This window comes from Macaca mulatta, chromosome 6 (assembly GCF_049350105.2).
Source record: "Macaca mulatta isolate MMU2019108-1 chromosome 6, T2T-MMU8v2.0, whole genome shotgun sequence".
Taxonomy (NCBI): Eukaryota; Metazoa; Chordata; class Mammalia; order Primates; family Cercopithecidae; genus Macaca; species Macaca mulatta.
The window spans coordinates 16,267,501-16,290,237 of NC_133411.1; the positions used below are offsets into that span (position 1 = coordinate 16,267,501).

Below are 22,737 nucleotides of genomic sequence, written 5' to 3' on the forward strand. Positions count from 1 at the left end.
AAAGGAACTGCTGGGGCCCTGCAGTCCTCCAACAGCACTCCACCTTCTCTCTCACATTAACACTCTTTTCAGTAATGCAACTGCCTCAGAGGTGGCAACACGAAAGAATGACGAAGCCAAACAGAATCGTCGCACGGGGCTTCCGTGGGACTCGTGCTGACCTGCATTCACCCACGTACAACTCTGACCTAAACGCAGAGCACGGCTCACCTTCCACAAAATCCACTTGCATCTTTAAAGTACAGGGGCAGACTGCGGTTATTTTATATAAAATTGAAAGGTACAATGAAAGGAGGACTAATGAAGTGGTAAAGAACAGGAGCTCTACGCTTAGCCTGTCTGGGCACAGATAAGAGCTCCACTGTCTTCACCCTAGACCAGTGATCGCACATCTTTGACCTCAGTTTCCCCATCTGTAAAATGGAGACAATGGCAGGACCTGCGTCACAGGAGAAAGCAGTGGTAAATTCTCAGTCTATGAATGGTCTGTAGTGATGAGGCCTCCACAGAAGGCAATGCCTGTTATGATTACTATTGCTGATTACATTCAAGGTAAGCATGACCCAAAGACTACAGGAGAAAGGACACTGTAATGTTAGAGGAAAAACTCATAAATACTGGGGATTTACTAGGGAATTTCTTAAGATTATTTAAAAAATATAAATCTGGCCAGGTGCAGTGGCTCATGCCTGTAATCCTAGCACTCTGGGAGGCTGAGGTGGGCAGATCACATGAAGCCAGGAGTTCAAGATCAGCATGACCAACATGGTGAAACTCTGTCTCTAAAAAAAATACAAAAATTAGCTAGGTGTGGTGGTGCACACCTGTAATCCCAGCTACTTGGGAGGGTGAAGCAGGAGAATCACTTGAACCCAAGAGGCTGAGGCTGCAGTGAGCAGAGATTGTACCACTACACACCAGCCTGGGTGACAGAGTGAGACTGTAAAATAAAGATCTATCGTGTCATCTTGGGCAAGTGAATTTACCCTCTCTGTGCCTTAGTTTCCTCATCTGGAGAAAGAAAATAATAACAGTGACAGCTTCATAGGATTATTTGGAAGATTAATGAATTAGTAGACTTATAAAGCACTCTCAGCAGTTACCTGGAACACTGTCAGGGCTACATAACTGCTTGTTTTAGTACCATCATTAAGACAAAAGCATGGTTCTCAAATAAAACAGCCAAAGCAGGAAACAAAAGGTTATTTACTTCAGTAACATTACTTTAATCAAGCAAGGTTAACCATTACTCTGATACTAGTACAATTCATTTACATTTTTATGGTGATGTAATCTTTACAAGTTTTTAAAAAAATAATTCTGGATTAGTGCAGAGCTCGTTAAATTTTAAAGTGCTTCACATATGTATATTTTATGACCAGACTTAACTGGAAACCACATATATTTTTAATTCTGTTGAGACTGAAAGAGATGAGTGTTGCTCAGCGAGATGACTGCTGTCCCTCTGGTTAGTTATGGGAATAACCTGCCTCTTGGAAGAGTCTGTTCCATTGTAAAAGAAGCCCTTTGAAAAACCTGCAGTGCGTGCCCACGGACAGGTTGAAATGCTTCCTGAGTCCAGCACTACTGACTTGAAGCCATTTTTGTAATCAGGCCCTTCATCTTTCCAGACATCTCAGTGCGTTCAGTGGTGAAAGCCGCATGAATCCTACACTCTTCCCTAAGAGACTGAGGGTCCTGCTTCCCACCCAGAAACTCTGATGCCGGGTTACTATGTGTTTCTGGCTGGTGAGATTCTGGCAGATGCTCCTGCTGCCTACTAATCACTTTTCCTGTTTGTCTTTCTGCTTAACTAGTCATGCTCTATCTTCCGACAAAATCACAGCCCAGAGGTACAAAGAGGAACTGGTACCATTCCTTCTGAAACTATTCCAATCAACAGAAAAAGAGGGAATCCTCCCTAAACTGATTTTATGAGGTCAGGGTCATCCTGAAACCAAAGCCTGGCAGAGACACAACAAAAAAAAAGAGAATTTCAGACCAATATCCCTGATGAACATCGATGCAAAAATCCTCAACAAAATACTGGCAAACTGAGTCCAGCAGCACATCAAAAAGCTTATCCACCATGATCAAGTTGGCTTTATCCCTGGGATGCAAGGCTGGTTCAACATATGCAAATCAATAAATGTAATCCATCACATAAACAGAACCAAAGACAAAAGCCACATGATTATCTCAACAGATGCAGAAAAGGCCTTTGACAAAATTCAACAGCCCTTCATAACAACTCTCAATAAACTAGGTATTGATGGGACGTCTCTCAAAATAATAAGAGCTATTTAAGACAAACCCACAGTTAGTATCATACTGAATGAGCAAAAACTGGAAGCATTCCCTTTGAAAACTGGCACAAGACAGGGATGCCCTCTCTCACCACTCCTATTCAACATAGTGTTGGAAGTTCTGGCCAGGGCAATCAGGCAGGAGAAAGAAATAAAGGGTATTCAAGTAGGAAAAGAGGAAGTCAAATTGTCCCTCTCTGCAGATGACATGATTGTATATTTAGAAAACCCCATCGTCTCAGCCCAAAATCTCCTTAAGCTGATAAGCAACTTCAGCAAAGTCTCAGGATACAAAATCAATGTGCAAAAATTACAAGCATTCCTATACACCAAGAACAGACAAACAGAGAGCCAAATCATGAGTGAACTCCCATTCACAACTGCTTCAAAGAGAATAAAATACCTAAGAATCCAACTTACAAGAGATGTGAAGGACTTCTTCAAGGAGAACTACAAACCACTGCTCAGTGAAATAAAAGAGGACACAAACAAATGGAAGAACATTCCATGCTCATGGATAGGAAGAATCAATATCGTGAAAATGGCCATACTGCCCGAGGTAATTTGTAGATTCAATGTCATCACCATCAAGCTACCAATGACTTTCTTCACAGAATTTGAAAAAACTACTTTAAAGTTCATATGGAACCAAGAGCCCGCATTCCTAAGACAATCCTAAGCCAAAAGAACAAAGCTGGAGGCATCACGCTACCTGACTTCAAACTATATTACAAGGCTACAGTAACCAAAACAGCATGGTACTGGTACCAAAACAGAGATATAGACCAGTGGAACAGAACAGAGGCCTCAGAAATAATACCACACACCTACAACCATCTGATCTTTGACAAACCTGACAAAACCAAGAAATGGGCAAAGGATTCCCTATTTAATAAACGGTGCTGGGAAAACTGGCTAGCCTTATGTAGAAAGCTGAAACTGGATCCTTTCCTTACACCTTATACAAAAATTAATTCAAGATGGATTAAAGACTTAAATGTCAGACCTAAAATCATAAAAACCTTAGAAGAAAACCTAGGCAATACCATTCAGGACGCAGGCATGGGCAAGGACTTCATGACTAAAACACCAAAAGCAATGGCAACAAAAGCCAAAATTGACAAATGGGATCTAATTAAACTAAAGAGCTTCTGCACATCAAAAGAAACTACCATCAGAGTGAACAGGCAACTTACAGAATGGGAGAAAATTTTTAAAATTAACCTATCTGACAAAGGGCTAATATCCAGAATCTACAAAGAACTTAAACAAATTTACAAGAAAAAATCAAACAATCCCATCAAAAAGTGGGCGAAGGATATGAACAAACACTTCTCAAAAGAAGACATTTATGCAGTCAACAGACACATGGAAAAATGCTCATCATCACTGGTCATCAGAGAAATGCAAATCAAAACCACAATGAGATACCATCTCATACCAGTTAGAATGACGATCATTAAAAAGTCAGGAAACAAGAGGTGCTGGAGAGGATGTGGAGAAAAAGGAACACTTTTACACTGTTGGTGGGACTGTAAACTAGTTCAACCATTGTGGAAGACAGTGTGGCGATTCCTCAAGGGTCTAGAACTAGAAATACCATTTGACCCAGCCATCCCATTACTGGGTATATACCCAAAGGATTATAAATCATGCTGCTATAAAGACACATGCACACGTATGTTTACTGTGGCACTTGAATTCACAATAGCAAAGACTCGGAACCAACCCAAATGTCCATCAATGGTAGACTGGATTAAGAAAATGTGGCACATATATACCATGGAACACTATGCAGCCATAAAAAAGGATGAGTTCATGTCCTTTGTAGGGACATGGATGAAGCTGGAAACCATCATTCTGCGCAAACGATCGCAAGGACAGAAAACCAAACACCGCATGTTCTCACTCATAGATGGGAATCGAACAATGAGATCACTTGGACACAGGGTGGGGAACATCACACACCGGGGCCATCATGGGATGGGGGGAGGCGGGAGGGATAGCGTTAGGAGAAATACCTAATGTAAATGATGAGTTAATGGGTGCAGCACACCAACATGGCACTTGTATACATATAACAAACCTGCACGTTGTGCATATGTACCCTAGAACTTAAAGTATGATAATAAAAAAGATTTTTAAAAGTATAATAAGTAAATAAACAAGAAAAAGAAAGAAAAAAAAAGTCACAGCCTGGAGCAGTGCTCTCCAACTCCAGAAAACAAGTCTCTTGGACTCAAGGGGTATGTATGCTCTTCTCAGTGCAGGCCTGAAACTGGAAAGCCCTGCTGGGGCACATGTGAGTGGCAGCCCCTGGGGGACCGCACCCCTGCTGCTCGGGGTGACCAGAGAGGAGGCAGAGGATGGGACAAGCTGCAACACAAATACCCAGTCCCAAGGGGAGCTTTGCTTAATTCCAACTGTATTATTTTGTTTGGCAGATGACTCTGCACACTTTCTGATAAAGGAGGGTTTCAAAATGGTTTATTTTTTCAATAAATCACTTAATGAGCATAACAAAACACTCTGTGGTGTGAATTTTTCTGCCAGTGTATACAAACTGCAGGTGTGCCCAGGCCAAAACCCAGCCAAGTCCCTCCCAGCCCCTAAGGTGTGCGTATGTTGGCCAAGGAACAAAATCGCTATCCACGTGAAGGCAAAGACCTGAAGATCTGGGTATTTTTTAATGTTAAACGACATTATACTCCCTTTGAACAACAACCCAAGTGAAAAACTATTCATAAAAATCTTAGCAAAGATCCTTAAAGTGATTTTGACCCAGTTATCCAATAGACCCTTACCTCACTTTTAGCAAACTGAGCCTCGTGCCACGTTAGCTTAATGGCGGGGAAGGTCTTCAAAGTAAAACACGGGACATATGAGGGAGTGATGTATGAATGCAGCCATAGCGACCACAGCACTCACAATCTTCACATCCTGACTTGAATCCTTGGATTTAAACCTAAGTGCCAAATTCAGAAATATGTAGACTAATTTTTTATTTCTGGAAAGATTATGTTCTTTCATTATAATCTTTAATACAAAGAGTAGTAAAGACAAGTAAAAAAAGCTAACATAGATAAGTTAAAACTTCATAACTTGAACACATACAGACACTCAAGCACAGACAGGATTTTGGCTCAATGTCATACTTGATCTTCTCAAAGAAGCGGTATCACAATACATTCTGCCAAGCTGAGGCTAGATGCTTCTAGCCTCAACTCAAAGTCTTATCAGTTAAAAAACAAAAAAACAAAAAAACCCACAGAGATTCCTTTCTTTCTTCTTCAGTATAAGAAAGGGTTTTTGTTTCATTTTGTTTTCAAGGCTTGCTAGATTTTGATCGGTCTCCAAACTCATGTTACCTTCAGGCTGAAATCAAGACCACCAAAGGTCAAGTCGTCAACTTTGTCTTTCCTAGAAGAAACTTCAAGACACTGGAAAACAGAATGAAAGTCCTAATGGCACTCATTTTTAGTCTTTCATCTTCAATATTCTAATTTTGCACTGTAAATAAGATACTTCATGCATTTGAGGGTGTCTGTGGGACACAGTATTTATTGTGATGTGGGAAGGGATGTAAAGATGCAAGTATGTTCCCCATCAGAGGTAGAAACATTACCTTGACTGGCAAGTACCATCTCACCAACAGCAGCTCAAATCATAGAAAATTACCAATGTCTGGTTTTTGTGATCAAACCTAACAAATGTTCAGGCTGACCTCATCCAAGACACTTAAGCATCCTGCTGTGAACATCACAGAAATCATCTGAGAATAAGCAAAGGAATATTCAAGAAGTTCTTAAATATTTTAAAAAGGGAGTTCTTGCCTTATAAAGGATGGAAGATAACATTTGTTCTCATCCTTACCACACCTCTCTGAACATGTTGGGTTTGCTCATGAAGAGATCCAATGCTCTTCTATCCTCCACAAGTGAAGTGTCTGGCCAGGGCAAGGAATTTCCATAGCACTTTTTAAGAATAGTTTATTTTTTCCTCTTTCTGTATTCAAGATATAGTTTAAAGATTTTTAAGAAGGAAAGGTACAGCAATCCAGCAGGGTATAAGTGTCTACCATTTTCTATTTTGCCCTAGGACAAAACCAAATTAAGAAAGTTGTTTGTGCTGCATTCTTCTAGGAGGAAGTTGAATGTGGAAAAATAAAAAAAAAAAACACAGGGTATTCTTTTCTGGATCCAGAGCTCTACCAAATTCTGATTTTCAGAATCTGGATTTTACCATATTAGATTTGGGAATCAAAGTATATTGAGTTGTGCATTTTCTTGATTTGTGACAGTTGTTCTAATGGTTTACTTAGCTGCCCGTTTCAAGCCAAAGTGGGTACTTATGAATTTGCTTCATGAGGTGGTTTCTAGAAATGACAAATGATCTGATTTAGCAAGTATTATTATACATTTTCAAATTATCTGCTTCAAAATTCTACTGATATATCCGGTTAAATGAGCTCTCCCTGGCCTTCTAATGATGCCCAGGCATTTACATCCCCCTCCCAGTCAGTAGGAAAAGGGAAGGTTCTGACACCTAAAAACAGCCAAGGGGCATCCTGGAAGGTGACTGCAAGGGCATCTATGGAAAGGGAAAATAAATGGGAAAACAGGACATTTCTGAGTGGAGCCTCAGACAAAAAAATCACAGCTGCTCCACTATACTATGCCATTTGGTTTTTTATAACTTGACAGGCTAACACCTTAATCACGGTCTTTTCTCCTTCAGCCTACAACACGTATCTCAAAGTTTTGAGTGGGGATATATACGACTAATATGCATGAGGATACTAATTGTCACTACTGAGAGGACAGGTTTTACAATCATTAGGTAGAACTGAGCAAACAAAACGGGTAGAGGAATGAAGAGCTAAGTTTTATTTAAAAAACAAAAGAGAAAACTTAGGCCTCTTAAGAGCTCCAAGGGAAAATAATTAATGCATAAAATCTTTTAAACTTATTCTTTAAATCATGATAAAATATACATAACATAAAATATAACATTTGTTTTGTTTCTTCTTAGACGAAGTCTCGCTCTGTCACCCAGGCAAAAAAGTGCAATGGTGCGATCTCGGGTCACTGCAACCTCTGCCTCCCGGATTCAAGAGACTCTCCTGCTTCAGCCTCCCAAGTAGCTGGGATTACAGGCATTTGCCCCAATGCCCGGATAATTTTTGCATTTTTAGTAGAGATGGGATTTTGCCATGTTGGTCAGGCTGGTCTCGAACTCCTCACCTCAGGTGATCCAACCCCTTTGGCCTCTCAAAGTGCTAGGATTATAGGTGTGAGCCACTGCGTCAGGCCAAAATTTACCATTTTTAATCCATTCACATTGTTTGGCAACCATCCACGCCATCCATTTCCAGAACCTTTTCTGCCTTGCAAAACTGAAACTCTGTCCCCATTAAACACTAACCCCCAGTTATCTTTTCCCCAAACCCCCAGTAACCCCTACTCTACTTTCTGTCTTTATGAATTTGACTACTCTAAGACCACATATGAATAAAATCAGACAGTATTCGTCTATTTGTGACCGGCTTATTTCACCTATCATAGTCTGGAAGGGTCACCTATATTGTGGCATGTGTCAATATGTGATTATTTAGTTCACCAAAATCCTAGAATTCCAGAATTAGGTGTCAATTCCAAAGTTCTAGGGAGTTAGTCTTAAGAAAAATAAAAAGGATTAGTGCTTTACAAAGGGATAATAAACCTTGAGCAATCTGTACCCCAAGAAGATAATAAAAGGCTAAATAGATAAATGCTTTCACTAAGATTAGATGAATTCCTAGGAAAGAGATATATAGGAGGCTATTTCCTGGGAGGAAATTTACACCACCATTTCAGCCTGCTGTAAGGTGGAGATGGCAGACAGCTAATTAGGGTCCTCTCTATAATACTGACTGATGATGGGGGTGGGGTTTCTTACTTGGCTGAGTGCCTTGCCAGCCATTTCTGCACCTGCTGGGCCTGGAGATTGCTGATGTGCTTCAGGCTTAAGCAAATCACATCAAAGGCTCAGCTCACCGGCATACCTGATGGTCAAGGACAGAGACCTGCTCTGACCAACGAATACCCTAATGAGACTGGCCTGGAGGGTCCAAGCCAGTTCGGCAATGTCTTATGGAGTCCTAGGATAGTCCTGGTTATTCAGCTTTGGAGAGCATGGTTTGGCCTATAGGACACAGACTCGCTTCTACAGCCTTCCTTAGGGACCAGCTGTGTCTCAGTCTGCATAAGACTTGGGGGAACTAAAATGGACTGATCATCCCAGCCCACAGAGTATCAAAGCCCTTGGTTTACAGTGTCCTGAGAAAACACTCACCCACGTTTCTTGGGCTGGACTGGGAACAGATGAAGACTGCAGAGACAGGGAGTGAGGGGCTTTCTTCTATCAAAGCCCAAGTATGAACGGCACACTGAAGTGTCTCTTCGTTCACTGGGTGCTCACGAGCCATGCAGGAGCAATCATATCACCCATGGGTGGTGATTTTCTTCCCTTTCTTCTCTCAGTAATGGCACTGAGAACAGGATGTTCTGAACATTATAAGGCAGAACACATGAAAATTCCTAGACAGATCTGTTCTATCCACTCCTCTCCTCCATTCGGCATACCGTGTTCCCACTGTGATTCTGCTGTTGGACGGCAAAGTCTGTTTTGAGAGCTTCAAGGTAAGAGGGTCTTAAGATGTGGCCAGATGCCCAGGAGTGATTAAGTAATTAGGACATTCAGACACTGCTTACTGTCTACAACTCAGCAGCAACAGCCCATCTCCTGGGCCACTCAGCTCCCTAACAAACGAGACCTTTGCAGAGACACCAGGGTTCTCTTTTCCTTTCCTTTTTTTTTGGAGACAGAGACTCCTTCTTTTGCCCAGGCCAGAGTGTGATGGCACAATTTTGACTCACTGCAACCTCCGCCTCATGGGTTCCAGTGGCTCTCCTGCCTCAGCCTCCCGAGTAGCTGGGACTACAGGCGTGTACCACCATGCCTGGCTAATTTTTGCATTTTTAGTAGAGATGGCATTTCACCATATTGGTCAGGCTGATCTTGAACTCCTGACCTCAGGCAATCTGCCCGCCTTGGCCTCCCAAAGCGCTGGGATTACAGGCGCGAGCCACCACGCCTGGCTGGCTCTCATTTTTTATAAGGCACCAGACCCTAACAAATGAGCCCTCCTCCCAAACAACTATCAGGGGATTAGCGGGAAAAAAAAAAAAAAAAAAAAGAGCCTATCTGACAGTAGCAGAAAAAGTGAATTAGGCAATGCCGAAACCAGGGCAGACTGACAGACCCTGAGCAAGAAGGGAGAAGACTCAACCTTAACATGCGTTTCTCTCCTATTGCCTCGCCCTAACAACCTTCTGCTAACCTCCTCACTGTATGCTCCCTCGTGAGTTATTCTCTGGATGAGGGAGGGTGTAAAGAGGCAGTAACGATAACTTAAGGGTTACAACAATGAAATCTCAACTTCCTAAATGACAGCCCAGACAGTACGATTCACACACAGTGGGCACACATTTTGCATATACGGTACATAAATATAAGCATGAACTACTGTAGAAACCAGGATATCATGTTTTTCTGGTGGATACCACATTTTTCTCTTCCTCCTGTAACTAACTCCAAGGAGAGACGGATAAAAGGGAAAAACCGTGTTCCTGTATCATCCACAAGATTTGACCTGGAGTCAAGTTCACATTCACCTTAGAGCCAATAAGACACTTGGTTGCAGAGAGAACAACTTCATTCGCTAAGTGGCAGTGATTTGTTTCACTCTGCCTTGTGCCTTAGTACTCCCCGAGTGTGGTGTAACATAAAGCCTTTAAAATACAGATATCCCCAATGTTGCAAGTCTTGGGACAGTTCTGATGTCTTATGTACCTCTCCTATAGACCTATCTTTCTCTGCACAATAAGTGAATAGGCATGCTTATTTTCTAAAAGCACAATTGTTTCACTTGCCAAGCTTCTCTGACCTTACTTTTGGCCTAACGTGTTTCTAGCAAAATGTAGTATATTTCAGTGCTTTTGCCAAATTTCTTGGCTACTGGCTCAAAAGAAGCAAACTTTCCCTTAGAAGAGGTCCTTCATCTCAAGAAAGACATGAATGCTCTAAACCGCAACCTTCTGAGGCTTCAGCCTTGCTCTCACTTTGCTAAGCGCTCACGGTGGCTATATTCAGGTTTTTATTAGGGTGTTTTAGCTACAAGTTAGAGATCTGGAGAAACAACAGAGGTCAGGGAGAACCTTCTATTCTCTTGATTTGTAACTGCAACAGGAAGGTGGTCACAGGTGGTCACTGAACGGTGAACCCCTTTCACTGTCTGTGACTGTCTGCTCTGCAGTAGTACAAGTGGAGCTGCAGGTTCGGGATTTGTTTGGCAGCACACTCCTCAGACTTGAGGGATTTTTCATGTTTGTTTTGAGTTTGAGAGTTGTTTCTGCCTTTCCTGTTTCTCCCCACCCCTCTTTTCTTTGTGCGTAACAAGCTCATTGTCTTGGTCTCAGAGAACTCCCAAGTTTCTAGGAGCATCTTTCAGGGAGGATTGGAGCCATAGGGTTGGTATCAACTTTCTATTTAAAAATGTTGCCCTCAGGGGAGAAATTACTTACCAAGCTATCATATTATCAACTTCTTCCTGCTCTTTTGTTCCTGTTTACCTCAGCGTGCAAGAAAAAAAAAAAAAAAAAAAGAAAGTCCTTTTTCTACAACTGAACTTTCAAAGAGGACTTTAATGAGGTATCCGACCCTTCCACATCCAGATTAATGCTGTTGACAGAAGCTCGCTTTCCAGTAACGCCTCTATTTTGTTATTCTGGCAAAAAACGAAAATGGGTATTGTTTTACTTCTTTATTTAACGAGTATATATGGTAAGAGTCTAGCCTGGATGAATAATGAGTCCAGAACTGTCTTTCTTCCATCTGTCCTGTGCCTGAAACCACTATGCTGAGATTTGAATTCATCATTGTTGGCAGAAGAAACCCTGCTAGTTTCACATTTTTTTTCTTTTTTTTACCTTTCTGGTTTTATTAAGAAAAAAAGACAGTTATATAAAATAAACAAAATGGCAAGTGTGTAGAAGTACATGTCCCGGAGGAGCTATCTTGGGATCTTCTTCTAAGATTTTTGTGACCTTACCATACAGTGTCATTCTCTGACAGGGACTTCTGAGCCCCCTGTACGAGGACTTGGGTTGACAGTGACTTGAGAGGAAGTTGTTCTGGGACCAGCCCTTGCAGAAGAGCATAGAGAGTGCTGGTGTTTCTCTTGAGGTTTCAATCCACCCAGGGTGCTAGGCAGTGCCTAATTTGACTCTCTCCACCTTGGGCTCTGTGGGGTGCCTTTAATGTCCTACAACCCTGGTCAATTACCACAGGTGCTGGGCAACCAAGGATATGTCTAATTAGCTATGAGCCAAAGGTAACAGATTACTACATCAGTACTGCAAACTGGTCAGAGAAAATGTCTACGCATGCTTTTTTTTTTTTTTTTTTTTTAAACCAACTAAGAGATTCTAGTCAGCCTTTTCTTTTCTTTTTCTGGTGATGGAGTTTCACTCTTGTTGCCCACGCTAGAGTGATATGGTGCGATCTCGGCTCACCACAACCTCCACCTCCCAGGTTCAAGCAATTCTCCTGCCATAGCCTCCCAAATAGCTGGGATTACAGGCACGTGCCTCCACGCCCAGCTAACTTTTTGTATTTTTAGCAGAGACAGGGCTTCGCCATGTTGGCCAGGCTGGTCTCGAACTCCTAGCCTCAAGTGATCCACCTGCCTTGGCCTCCCAAAGTGCTGGGATTACAAGCGTGAGCCACCGCGCCCAGTCATAAAACTTACTTTGATGCAGTCAAATTCTAATCTCTGAGCATCTTTTGGTAAATATGCTTAAGGCAGTGTGTCAAACTGCCAGGAGGAGGTCATAATCTTAAAAGATTAAAGACTGTTACTTAAGTGTCTACTATTTCCATGATACAAGGATTCCCGCTGCTTTCCTTTAATTTTCCGTACAGGCAATGCCGTGCTATTCCTCATTATAGAGCAGTGGGAAAACAGCCATATTTACAATGACATTTACATGTATCCAGCTTAACAGCTAGTAGAGTTTGGACTAGGATAAGCAGTGGACAACAAGACTTGTTTAATAATTAATTTCATGTGGTTTTTAGTCCCTCAGCTTTTCAAAGGATATCTTTTTGAATTATTTCATATATAAGCAATGGAATGGTTCAAGAGCAAGTGACAAAGTCCCAGAGAAGCAACTGAGTACTGTCTCTTGGGCTGTTTCTACTGGAGACCTGTTGTACATCACCCAATACAATTAACTTAGGAGAGAGCACACACATTTGACACCAGGGAAGAGCACGGTTAAGAATGAACCTCAAGGGCCAGGGGTGGTGGTTCACCCCTGTAACCCAATATTTTGGGAGGCCAAGGCAGACGGATTACTTGAGATCAGGAGTTCGAGCCCAGCCTGGCCAACATGGTAAAACCACATCTCTACTAAAAATACAAAAAAAAAAAAAAAAAAAAAAAAAAAACTAGCCAGGCATGGTGATATGCACCTGTAGTCCCAGCTACTCGGGAGGCTGAGGCAGGAGAATCGCTTGAACTCAGGAGACGGAGGTTGCAGTGAGCCAAGGTCGTGCCACAGCAGTCCAGCCTGGGAAACAGTGCAAGACTGTCTCAGAGAAAAAAAAAAAGAATGAACCTCGAGCTTTTGATTTGATTTTCAAACGACCATCTTACAGGTTGCCTTATGGGATGAGGGGTGCTGCATCAAAGGCAAAAAGCATTTCTCTTAGACCAGGAAGGTAGCCAGTAAACTACTAAAGACACAGTGGCTGGTTAACAAGAGCAAAATTTTTCGTTTATTATTTTCATCCATATTGGGGAAAAGAAAGAGAAAAAAGCTGGCATCTCAAAGTGAATGCTTATGTAGCCAGTAAAAACACAGAGATCACTAAGAGGAAAAAAGGCGCTGTTACGGGTTTGGAAATAAAGTCTCCTTTGCCGCGGAGGCTGAGGATGTGGCTCTGAAAAACAGCTGTGCTAGTGCATCCTGACTGAACTGAGTCCTGACTGTGGGAGAAAGGTTCCACTTGGAAATCCCTGGAACCTGCATGTTGCAGCAGACAAGGAGCAAGGTCCCAGGGCTGCTCAGCGGACAAAGTATCACTGCTGAGAAGGAGGGCACATCCAGGCCTCCGTCAGGATTCCTGTGAGCCTGGTCTGGGCAGGCCTGGTCCTTCTAGCTGTTCTTTGGATTAGTAAAAACTGCATGGGGCCACATCAGCTGGGTGACAATCTACTGCTCAGGCTGCCAAAGCACAAAGCATATGGACTGGCACAGTAAAGAGCTATTTATTTTGTGCCTATAGATATGGACCGAGTCTCTCTGACAATCTTAGGATAAAGAGATTTTCTCCTACTCAATATGGGAAGACCATATGCTTTCAAATAACCATGGCTTCTTACGCGACACTAGGAAAATGACAGGAAAAAATTAGAAATTTAAATTTGTTTTCAAAGTTTTACTCCCTGGGCCAGGTGCAGTGGCTCACGCCTGTAATCCCAGCACTTTGGGAAGCTGAGGCGGATGGATAACTTGAGATCAGGAGTTTGAGACCAGCCTGGACAATGTGGTGAAACCCCAGCTCTACTGAAAATAAAAATTAGCCAGGTGTGGTGGCTTGCACCTGTAATTCCAGTTTCTGGGGAGGCTGAGGCAGGAGAATCACTTGAACCCAGGAAGGAGAGGTTGCAGTGAGCTGAGACTGTGCCACTACACTCCAGCCTGGGTGATGGAGCGAGATTCTGTTGAGAGACAGGACTAGCTGGATTTCCTAGGCCGACTAAGAATTCCTAAGCCTGGCTGAGGAAGGTGACTGCACCCACCTTTAAACACAGGGCTTGTAACTCAGCTCACACCCAACCAATCAGGTAGTAAAGAGAGCTCACTAAACTACCAATTAGGCTAAAAGCAGGAGGCAAAGAAATAGTCAATCATCTATTGCCTGAGAGCACAGGGGGAGGGACAATGATAGGGATATAAACCCAGGGGTTGGAGCTGGCAGTGGCAACCCCCTTTGGGTCCCCTCCCGTTGTATGGCAGCTCTGTTTTCACTCTATTAAATAATCTTGCAACTGCACACTCTTCTGCTCCGTGTTTGTTCCGGCTCGAGCTAAGCTTTTGCTGGCCATCCACCGCTGCTGATCACTGCCACTGCAGACCAGCTGCTGACTTCCACCCCTCCACATCCGGCGGGGAGTCCGCTGCACTTCTGATCCAGCGAGGTGCCCACTGCTGCTCCCGATCGGGCGAGAGGCTCGCCATTGTTCCTGCGCAGCTAAGTGCCCAGTTTGTCCTAATCGAGCTGAACACCAGTGGCTGGGTTCCATGGTTCTCTTCCGTGACCCACGGCTTCTAATAGAGCTAATAGAGCTATAACACTCATCCACCTCAGGGCCCAAGCTTCGATTCCTTGGAATCCACGAGGCCAAGAACCCCAGGCCAGAGAACAAAGGGCTTGCCACCATCTCGGGAGCTCTAAGAACAAAGACCCGCCAGGTAACAGCATGTTTTTAAAACAACATTGTTTCATAAACTAAAACGCGTCCCCCTTCTCCCTCCTGCTTTTAGCCTAATTAGTATTTTAGTGAGCTCTCTTTACTACCTGATTGGTTGGGTGTGAGCTGAGTTACAAGCCCCGTGTTTAAGGGTGGGTGCGGTCACCTTCCCCAGCTAGGCTTAGGAATTCTTAGTCGGCCTAGGAAATCCAGCTAGTCCTGTGTCTCAGTGCCATGCTTACTTCCATCCTTTCCCCTGTAGACTTCGCCTCAACCTCAGTCGCTAAGGAACTAGTACATACTTGAGATCAGATTTCTTCTTTGTCAGATTTGTATGGCAGGTAAGTCCCAAAAGTCTTTTCTCTTCCATCTTCTCATTTATTTGGGAGAGGGAAAGCAGCCTATTTTTTGACCACATTCTTTCCATTTGGGTAATGGTAAGTAACGTAACGAAGTCGGGATCCCTTAAAGCAAAGGGGTTTTCTCCTCATAATGTTAGCTGTGTACACGTATTCCACAAACTGTGGTTGTTCACATTATTTGCAGAGGAAATTATTATGGGTGATTAAACTATTTATTAGATAGATGCAGGGAGGGTGGGAAGGTGAGCTCAACAGACAGTAGTTTGCTAGCTCTTAGATCATTATCACTTCCATGTTATTCTCTGTTCGGGTCTCATTGCCATGATATACAATATGACACATTAAAAGGCTTTTGGTTTAGCCACAGCCCACCCTGATGATCAAAAGTGCAAAGTCAGCCCAGAATGTTCTTTACTAGCTATAAAATCACAAAGTCTTCTCATGAAATGTTGCTCTTCACATCTGGGTCTATTGAGCTCATTCTAATCATAGCTGTGCCGGACGATCCCTCTGCCCTGGATGAGAATACACACTTGTTACACTGTCATCCAGACGCTGCTTGTCATCCAGGCAGACGCTGCTTGTCACGGTCACTCGAACCTGCATCCTCAAAAGAAGGTGGTCTTCTGTGTGGACTTTCAGGACTGGGGGCATGAACTAGGGTGGTCAGGAGCCTTCCTCTGCACTCTTTCCTGCCTTACATGTCACCTCCCTAGGATGTACCCTCCAGGTTAAACCTGCTCCTAACCACACCGCTTCAGTACTCAAATCACCCTGACTTCGTTCCTTCAGGCAAAATCGCCTCACACAAAAGGTATGTTTTTGCATATTTCCTTTCACCACAAAAGGATTGCTCAACAAACCCAAGAATAATTGTCTTTCAAAGTAGCTGGTCTCACTGGCTTGACAGGAACCCAAACATCAAGTCCAAGCCAAGGCTAACCCTGCCCCGCAACACTCCCACCTGCTTCCAGATGCGGCCTGAGAGGAGCTGCCCCGCTCCCTGGGTGGGGAAGGTGGGCTACGGCTGCACATTCATGCATCGTGGGCTTCCCTGCTGCTGGCCCTGAGCTAAATGTGTGTACCAAGGTATTGTGTCTAGGAAGTCATCTAATAAACTCAGCTTGTTATACTTCCATTTAGAGGGAGAAATGCACTCTGGCTTACAGGAGATGGGGATATCTGCACTAACCTTAAGCAAACTGCATTTGAAAGCTTATATTTTCAGGCATTCAGCTGCTGATTTCCTGCAAGCCCTCTGAAGTCCCTACTGTGTGCTGAGTACGGAAGCCAGAAGCCAGGGCAGTATGCTGAATCACACCTCAGCCCCAATCTGGGGTTTATGGTAAGATGGGGACAGAGTGTGGCACTGCCAACAGTCCTACTATGGCACCTCCGGGAAGGGCGGGGTGAATGCCGTGATGCCCTCTCTCCCTCTCCTGGAGCTGCCTGCCGTGCAGAGGAAAGGAGCCCTTTACAAAGGCAAGCTGAGCAACTTAATCTGAAACTAATGAGTGCTCGGAAGCAGGAAAAATCTTTGAAACAGACCCGATTTATGAAAAGGTGCTGAAAAGCAGAGAAACTGCGACGTCTGCCAGAAGGCACAACCGATTAAAGCCCAGAGAGCGCTCATTGAGTTTTTTTTTTCTCCTGATGATTAGATTAGAAGAAAGTCATGCTCTGCGGTAGAGATAAGGAACTGTGAGGTGCTCCCATCAGTTTAGGAGAGGGCAGTGGGGGCAGGCAGAGGCGTGGTGATGTTATGAAGGTTTAAGGAGGAAAAGAGCAGTGTACATAAGAAGAGAATTCCAGGTGGACTGCGGAACCTGCCCGTGACATGGAATCCTGCTAAGGCTGTGCTATGACCCACACAATGTTGCCAGGAAGCCTCGCTCTCTCTCCCAACAGTGTATGATTCTCAAAGGGGACAAACAGGAGGCTTAAGACACCAACACTCAGAGAAAAGGAAGGTTGGCTGCAGGCTGGGGCCTTTGATCCCAGGCTATCTGTGGCTCTGCCTCTCACTGCCCCTGCGTGCAGTTCTCTGTAACACTAAGACTGGACTCCGCCTTCCTCTGTGCTCCAAGAGAAGCTCTGCACAGAAGTGCCATTTCAGGCTCAGAAGGAAGATGGGTTCACCTCAGAGGAGGGAAAGAAACGTGGCCAGTGGGATCTCACACCCCCTCGGGACAGCCCCACTCTTCTTATGGGTGGGGTCATCCCCAGTGCCTCTGGATTGTGGAACTATTGCGTTTAATGAAAATATATTTTACAAACTGTGAAGTGTTCTACAAATGTGAATTGTGCACCAGGGAAGGGAAAGGCAATGTTCATTTTGTTGCATCCTGAAATAAGACTGTCCATTTCTGCTGAACTAAAAAGAAGAAAAAACTAGATTAAGCACTTACTTTCCACTTCCCTCAATCTAAAGCATTTGCCTTACATTGGAGATGACTTGAACAATTCTCAGAAACAAAAACAAAAAAAGGAATGTAAGTAAGCATTGGATGTAACATACAAAACTGATACGGTCCAATCATGGAAAGTATTTTCACTTCCCCAAATTCCCATTTAAATGCTGAGCTTCCTAGCAGCTTATGGGTCTCTCAGTAATGTAAATGTAAACACTGCTTTTGACATTATTTTGTAAGATGATTTCAATTGAATGAAGGTATGCCTAAATCAACGGATACAGTTAGGTGTTCTAAAATTTTATCCTCACTAGAAAACATAGCAATAACACGCTTAAAAATAGAATTTGGGGCTGGGTGCAGTGGCGCACACCTGTAATTCCAGCACTTTCGGAGGCTAAGGTGGGAGGACTGCTTGAGTCCAGGAGTTTGAAATCAGCTTGGACAACATAGCAGGATCCAGTCTCTACAAAAAATTTAAAAATTAGCCATGAGTGGTGACATATGCCTGTAGTCCCAGCTACCTGGGAGGCCAAGACAGGAGGATCACTTGAGCCCAGGAGTTCAAGGCTGCAGGGAGCAGTGATTGTGCCACTGCACTCCAGCCTGGGTGACAGAGTGAGACCTTGTCTCTCAAAAAAAAAAAAAAAAGAAACGGAATGTCCCTTAAGGACTAATTAAGGAAAAGGAAACATGATATGGAAGCGGCAAGGCCCCTGGAAATTAGCCTGGCGCATAGCACATGATTAGGTCGCAACAATTACAGGGCAGAGAACAGAAATTTTAAAGTCCAAGCAGCTACTGATAGTGACATTCAGAACAAGCCTTTCTCTAACCATACTGAAATCAGTTATTTTCCACACAAAAACATTAATTTTTTTAAATTTAACTTTTAAGTTCAGGGGTACATGCGCAGGTTTGTTAATACAGCTAAGCTTGTGTCATGGGGGGTTTGTGGTACAGATTATTTTGTCACCTGGAGTGTAAATTAGTTCAAAAACATTTTAAACTGCCTTACATGTGTCCCTAGTGGCAGACAACTGGCCACTAATATACTTCAGATTATATCAAGTTACAGGCAACAACTTTATATTGCCCGTCCCCCAAAAATGTCTTTCACATGCAATTGGAAGAATGCACAGTATCTTCCTTTTACCTTACTCACCATCCCAGCCCACTCAAGCTGTCCTGGGTTCATGATGCCAGCAGAGCACAGGTGTCCTGTGGGATCCTGCAGAAGATCTAGCCTCACCCAGGAGAATTCATTCCCATCACACCCATTAATTCCACCCAAGCAGATCTGTTTCACACCCACCCTCCTGTCTGCTAAATCGTGTCAAGGTACCCCCAGGGGTGTGCAACACTCATCTCTCATCGGTGAGTTTTCAGATAATCATAACCATGCTTATGAGCCACGTGCATCCTTAGTTTAAAACTAAGCCCTTGGCACCAACCTTCCCACAAACTACCACCATACAATGCAATTAAACCAACAGTTCTTAAGGTACAATTAATCAAGACAAATAATAAATTTCAACCATACTGCTTTTCCCAATTACTACTATTTTAACAGGATGGTTGTCCACTCCTCATTGCAAATATAGAATACCTAAATAACATTAGGAGTTATATAACTTAGGTGGTTGGGTGTGGTGGCTCACGCCTGTAATCCCAACATTTTGAGAGGCCAAGGCAGGAGAATCACTTGAGCCCTGGGGTTTGAGAGAGAACATAGTAAGTGTGTTACCTGGGTAACATAGTGAGACCCTGTCTCCACAAAAAAATTAAAAAATTAGCTGGGTGTGGCAGCACAGACCTATGGTCACAGCTACTCAGGTGGCTGAGGTGAGAGGATCACTTGAGCCCAGGAGGTCATTGAGGTCACAGTGAGCTGAGATTGTGCCACTGCGCTGCAGCCTGAGCGACAGAACGAGACCCTGTCTCAATAAAATAAAGTAATTTAGGTGGAGGGGCCTGGAAACCTAAACATGATTTATATATTATTTCTGTAGAAAGATGTGTGTTTTTTTGTTTGTTTGTTTCAGACGGAGTTTTGCTCTTTTTGCCCAGGCTGGAGTGCAGTGGCACGATAGAAAGGTGTATTTTAAGTGAATTTTATGAATCAAAACCAGATGGTAAGCTATAGACAATACTAAAAACAAATAAACATGCAAACAAACATAAAGCCATACAAGGAAGCCCTCTAAGGTGAGTCTACTCCCTACTGTTTACATGGTAAACATTTACTATACACAAAGATACAGCAAACCCGGGAGCCTCATCAAATTCAATTCCAGATGGTTCTCTCTGCTGTCACCAAGCACCTGGTCCATCTGTAATGTTATCCTTAGCAGAGCACAACGATGATGCAGAGAAATGTGTATCCTCCAAAATCCTAATGTATTCCAGTGCCAAATATTCATAAGTAGTTTTGAATTTTCTACATCACTATTTCTATTTCTATTTATCACTATATTTCTATTTCATTAAAGCAAATGGCGGAGAACTAACTATTATAATAGAACATTTTTATATTTTAAAGGGATAAATGAATATTCATAGCATTTGCAGATAGGAGAAAATGAACTCTAGTACGGCTCCCACTGACAGAGAATGTCCTGAAGAGAGAGATCCAACGCCAAATATTCCTTGCCATTCCCACTGTTTATTCATAACTTGTATTCTCTCAGGCAAGCAAGTTAAAACATTTCACTAAATCTAACAAATTAACACGACTGAAACAGAACTCATTCTCTTTGCCACAACCCAGCTCTTTTAAAGCTTGGTGGCAGCTGGGCATGGTGGCTCACACCTGTAATCCCAGCACCTCGGGAGGTTGCGGCAGAAGGAAGAAGGATCTCTTGGGCCTAAGAGTTTGAGACCAGCCTGGACAACATACCAGGACCCAGTCTCTACCAAAAAAAAAAAAAACTTTAAAAATTAGCCAGGCATGGTGGCATACATCTGTGGTCCCAGCTACTCTGGAGGCTGAGGTGGACCACTTGAGCCCCGGAGTGTGCCATGATCGTGCCACTGCACTCCAGCCTGGGTGACAGAGTGAGACCCTGTTTCTAAAATAAATAAATAAAATAAAACTTGGTGGCATCAGCAACTGCCCCAGCCTCTCCCACCCCATCTGATCAGAGCCAAGTCCATTTGATTGTAGGTTATTTTCTCTTCCAGCCCTCCGAACCAGGCCACCACTGTCTCTCTGATAGTTGCCATAGTAGCCTCTTAATTGGTCTTCATGCCTTTGGTCTCACCTCCCTCTAATTCAGTAGCTATATTGAAACCAAATTATCTTTCAAATATGCAAATCTGAGCACACCACACCCTACTAAGAAAGCTCTTCACCGTGAGCAGGACCAAGTCCACGTTCCTTACACCCTGAATGAACGGGCCCTTCCCAGTCCGGGTTCACTTACCCAACCACCCTCTCCTCCTGCCATTCCCCTGGTCTTATTCCCTGTTCCAGTCATACTAAGCGTCTTTCATTCCTCCACTGGATCTGTCTTGCTTTCCAGAATGGGGACGCAGTATTCTCTTCAGGCCTCGGCTGGAACAAAAAGCCTCCCTGATTCTGAGGATGGGCTAAGGATTCGTCCCATAGGATCCCAGAGCAAAGCCCCTGGTCTCCTCCACCCAGCCTTGATCCTATTTCTTGCTAAGTGCCTCCTAGTCTATTTGCCCTCCTATTAATAGATAGACTCACTTGAAGGCAAGGACTGCATTCGTCCTTTTGCTGACTCCATTCAGTGACTAGTACATCATAATGTTCAGGAAACAATTGTTGAATGAACAAATTCATGAATATACTCTTGCCCTCTGTGTTCCATACTCCCCATTATTTAATAATGAAAACACTCCAAAACCGTATACTAAGCACTTTGGGAAGTGAGTTGCAACTTTTATCTCATTAAGCAACCGTCGTACACTGTGTCAAAACACCATGGTGTGTTATTATCACAATTGTCAACAAAATTGAGAAAGACTTGGTCCCTCTTGAATGACTTGATTACTGAAGGAGTCCATGGTACATGGTAGCTGCCCTCCCCCTAAGCCCGTGTCAAATAGCAGCCTATAATTAAATGAAGATTAAATTCAGTCTATCATTTCAAAAAGCATATGGATTTAAATCTTAGTAACTCAGTTTTAAAAAGGCACACTACTGAGAAAATCCAGCTTTAAAGGCCTTTTCCCCAAAGTGGGGAAAAAAAAAAACAAAAAACAGGCGGCATGCTGACACACATGCTGTAATATCTGAGTGTCCCAATCATCTGTCGTTTGCTTGCTTCTGCTTGCCCCTAACCAGTTGGCTCTGGCTTAAAGATATCCCCTTAAGGCAATTCATTGAATAAATACAAAGCAAGAAAAGTCAGTTAGTCAAGAAAGCAGAAAAACAGGCAGGGTGCGGAGGCCCAAGCCCCCAGCACTTTGGGAAGCCAAAGTGGGCAGGCGAATCGCTTGAGTCCAGGAGTTTGAGACCAGCCTGGGTAACATGGCAAAGCCCCATCTCTACAAAAAATAGAGGAGGCGGAGGTTACAGTGAGCCGTGATCACATCACTGTACTCTAGCCTGGGAGACAGAGCCTGACCCTGTCTCAAAAAAAAAAAAAAAAAAAAAAAAGAAAGAAAGAAAGAAAACATAAAAATAAAGCCGGTATAGCAGCTACACACCAAACTCAAAGTTTCTGCAATACTATCAGACATACATGCACCATTTCATACTTTTCAAAGCACTTTCACATCCAGTCTGTTTGGTCCAGATCTCCAAAAGAAGGTATATCAATCCTTTATCCCTATTTACAGTTGAAAAAATTGAAGCCTACAGAGGTCAAGTTCTCTGTTCAAGGTCACTGAGCCAGTAGGTGCAGAGGTCCTGACTATCAGGTGCCCGTGATTTTTCTATCCACCATGCTGTGATCAGCTTGCACCACTGATACTGGGAGAGCACAGGACTGGCCCTGGGAACTCAGTTCACTTCTGGATGAGGATGAACCAATTCCCCTCTCCTTCCTCTTTTGCTCCTTTTCTCTGATATAGACTTGAAATAGCAAGACCAGGTGAAATGGATAAAA

At 43.3% G+C, this 22,737-nt stretch overlaps 1 protein-coding gene and 1 long non-coding RNA gene across 8 annotated transcripts in view; one reads left to right on the top strand and one right to left on the bottom strand.

The window, feature by feature from the left end:
- ANKH (ANKH inorganic pyrophosphate transport regulator) overlaps positions 1–22,737 on the bottom strand; it is a 156,319-nt gene that overhangs the window by 119,310 nt on the left and 14,272 nt on the right. The window contains exon 1 of one of the 5 annotated variants that reach the window (XM_078004325.1): positions 5,111–5,271. The gene's annotated coding sequence lies outside the window, so the exon portion shown is untranslated. 5 annotated transcript variants of the gene reach the window in all.
- Positions 14,751–16,608, top strand: LOC144341383 (uncharacterized). 3 transcript variants are annotated; one of them, XR_013418283.1, is made up of 4 exons: positions 14,751–14,887; positions 15,149–15,227; positions 15,965–16,062; positions 16,477–16,608. It is a non-coding gene; the product is annotated as an uncharacterized LOC144341383 (long non-coding RNA). The 3 variants fall into 3 exon arrangements; XR_013418284.1 differs by having other exon boundaries at positions 16,464–16,593; XR_013418282.1 differs by lacking the exon at positions 16,477–16,608 and having other exon boundaries at positions 15,891–16,022.